The following is a 3730-nucleotide window of genomic DNA, read 5'->3' as shown; positions in this document are numbered from 1 at the left end:
TTAAGTTATGCAAGTGGTATGGCCATTTAGGTCACTTTTGAGTGTCAGAACTTGCATGTTAGGGGATATCTTGATGGATAAAGTTGGAAACTTTATCCATTAACAGATTAGTGAGAATCGGATCTGGAAGTTGAGTCATGAGTTAATGGATTAATTCGATTTACCCTTATGAAAAAGGTCAAAGTGTAGCGTGTCGGACTTGGGCAATGCGTTTTTCGGGTTTTTCCAGTTGCGCGTCTGATTATCTGAAAACACGACTATTTTGTCTTTGTGTGAGTGCGGGGGGCCTGTTGACCAGATTGATGACTTTTCAACTGAGATTGTTGACCATTGACTTTTTGACCAGTTTGACTGTTGGGTCAAACTTGAAGGGTTTAAGTTATAGACTGAGGTTTAGCTTGTGTTTGGTTTACGCAGTTTGTGTAGCTAATTCTTTGAACTTCGAGTAGTCGGATTCAGCTATGGAATTCAGGTGAGTCTTCTCACTATACTATGTAGGACGTTTGATGCTTGTTGCCTTTGTGACTCTTGCATGGTTGTTTGTATGTATGTTGGGTGGGGCCCATTTATATGCTTACTAGGTGAGAGCTGTGGGCAAGGCCTGCTTACATGTTTATTGCGCAAGGCCCACTATGGTATGTGGTATCTTGGGAAACTCACTAAGCTTCATGCTTACGGTTTTAAGTTTAAATTGTTTTAGGTTTTCTGGTTACAAAGGAAGGGTGTGGCTTGATTGTATCGCATCCATTGGAGATTTCCGCACTTAATGACTTTTATGTTTATACTCTAATCAATGTTTGAAATAAATGGTTTTATTTAGATCTTTGAAGTTGGTTTTGGAAAAAAAATGATTTTATTATTAAATAAAATTTTTACTATGAATTCTGGTAGGTTACAATGCTCATTTTGTGCCAAAAATTTGTTGATCCATCTTAACAATCTCTTCGTTTTGGTCTAATTTTGCTTTTTTGTTAATTATGATGGTGAATGTGTTTCATGGATAACCATGTGAAGTGACAATCGGTAGTTAATTGAGAATGTAAATTTTGGATTTTGATATGAAATAGAGATGGTGATTGGTTGGTGATTACCCAGAATATGGAAGGGATATGGCAGCAATAGATGTGCACACTTTGTTAAGAGAAGGGATCCCTTGTTCTTCTAATTTTGTGACCGGAAATGGAGGACTGCTAGACACACACATACATGGAGAGGAGGTTGGAGTAAGGGTGGTAATCGTGTCGTGTTTCGCTTGACAGGTCGTGGGTTGGCAGGTCAAAAAACAACACGAACACGACCCATTTAACTATACAGGTCACAGGTTGGCGGGTTTGGAACATCAACCCGGATACGACTCGTCAACCTGTTTATCTATACGTGTTTGTGGGTTCGCGGGTCATATTCGGGTTCATGGGTCAAATTCGGGTTTGTTGGTAAAATGTATGGCTCTTTTTGCCTAGTAAAATTCTCTTGTATTTTTATTATGTATAGCGTTTCCTTGTTCACATGGAATTTTTCTTAATGCAGTGACATCTTTCTGTGAGTTTTTAATCAATCATCTTAATTCAGTAGTTTTGGAATTTTATCACAGAGAAATATGAATACAATACACATTTTTCTTTTGTTGCTTTAAGCCATGTAGATCCAGATTTCTCACAAGAGTATGCATTAGTAATGGGATACATGTGAAAACAGTTTTCTACTTTTTTTTCATTTCGATACACCGCAAAACAATTTTTTTATTTATCGTTTTTTTTTTTTGGGATATGCACGCTCATACCCAATAAGACCATGTTGAGCAAGAGGAGCGTAGAGAGAAATAATCGATATCCTACTTAAAACATTTAAAAAAATATAATTTTTTTTATTAAAATAATAACACGTCACGAGTCAACCCATATTTTTTTGGCAAACCCATATATGAGTCGTTCAATAAACGAATTAGTAGGTTGTGTTGGGTAATCTTTATTAAATTGAGTTGTTTCATGGGTCATTGGATTAAATTATGGATGCTTGTTTTTTAATAATAAAGAACCAGGTAAAAGTTAAAATAAGATATTAGGAGCACATTAGGTAGAAAGAGTCGGCCACTTACCTAGTCTTTAGGTAGAATTAGTATTATATTAATTTACTCATGCTTTTGTAAAACTATAAATATAGTCATCTACATGTGAACAAAAAATGTGCAGTTTTTTGGACAAAATACTTTCTTCATGTATCTTTCTTTTATCAGAATCACAAAGCAAAAAGTGTTGTTTTACATTGTTGTTTGTTGCTGCAGTGAAGTGTGTATAGAGAGCTGCCTCCTACATATTGTATCAGGGCAGGTTGAACGGGGTTGGTTTGAGAGTCGACTTTCGAAGGAGGGAGGAGCCTTTGGTTACAGGGCAGCGAGAGCAGAAGCAACAGGTCGGCAACAGAAACAGGGTTTGATTGGCAACAATTGAAATAAAGAGATAAAGAAAGAAGCAATAAACGCAAGTATCAAGAAGTAGCAGATAAATCAGCAAGATAACAAGAAAGTAGTTTGTAGCAAGTAGCAAACAAGAAAGAAATCAAAAATGAAAGATAAGCAGCAAGGCAGATCATGTTTGTTGATCAGAAGAAAGATGCAACAACAAAAGTTTGTTGTTTGTTAGCAGGTAAGAAAGAAGAAGCAAGCAACAAGTGATTAAGAAGCAGGAAAGGGTCAGTTCCAAGCAAGAAAAGCAAGATAACAAGCAAGTGGTTTGTAGCAAGTAGCAAATCAGAAGTATGTAGTATGTAGCTAGTAGTGTTGGAAAATTTAGTATAAATATTTATAGTTTTACTAACTTGGGATATATATATATATATATATATATATATATATATATATATATATATATATATATATATATATATATATATATATATACATATGTAGTATATATAATTAACTTTAAGTGGTTTGTGTTCTCTTCCGTGAGAACTGCAGGGAAATTTAGGGTTTTTGGTGGAGATCTGGATACCAGCTTAGATCGTGATATCACTTTCCGAACTGATATTTCTACCCTATGTCTGGGTTACAAAAAATTCAGCCTAGGATAATCTAAGTGGACACTTACATTTCTAGGCACAGAAAAACGTAAGCCAATATGCTAGAGGATTCTGTAAAAGTAAAAACAAGAGCTTAAGATCGTAAGCCTCTTCTGTAGAGGAAGAGTTGTTTATATATTAAACAAGATTAGGTTTTTATTAGGGTTGGGTCGTCATTAGTTGCTTCTAAAGCAAGTAATGTTAATCTAAATTTAATGAGGATTTAGGGTTACCAAAACTAACGAGTTTCGTTAGTTTTACCATAATCACCCTCAAGAAATTGAATTTTCCATTATGTTCCCATATGTAAAATTCGGTGAGGGTTTGGGGTGCGGCCCCCATCCAGGGGCTCTGCCCCTTGGACCCCGCTAGGGGCGCTGCCCCTTTGGAAACCCCAAACCCGGGGGCGTTGCCCCCGTACCCCCGACTGGTCGTCGAACCGGCTTCTAATTCGATCTTATACATGCGTGCACTCCGTACAACTTCGTACATATATTAGAGTACAAATTATGAAGCCCCTTAGCTGAAATGTTAGTTCCAGTTACTTAAAATGACATGGTGACACTAAAATCACCAACAAGAATTTCGAAACGATATATTATATGTCTAAATGGAGTATATGTAAATGAGATATCGATACTCAAAGATGGGTATTTGAGAATAAATTTAGCAA

The sequence above is a fragment of the Lactuca sativa genome, chromosome 1 (genome assembly GCF_002870075.4).
Source record: "Lactuca sativa cultivar Salinas chromosome 1, Lsat_Salinas_v11, whole genome shotgun sequence".
Taxonomy (NCBI): Eukaryota; Viridiplantae; Streptophyta; class Magnoliopsida; order Asterales; family Asteraceae; genus Lactuca; species Lactuca sativa.
Note: the sequence above shows the minus strand (reverse complement) of the source record.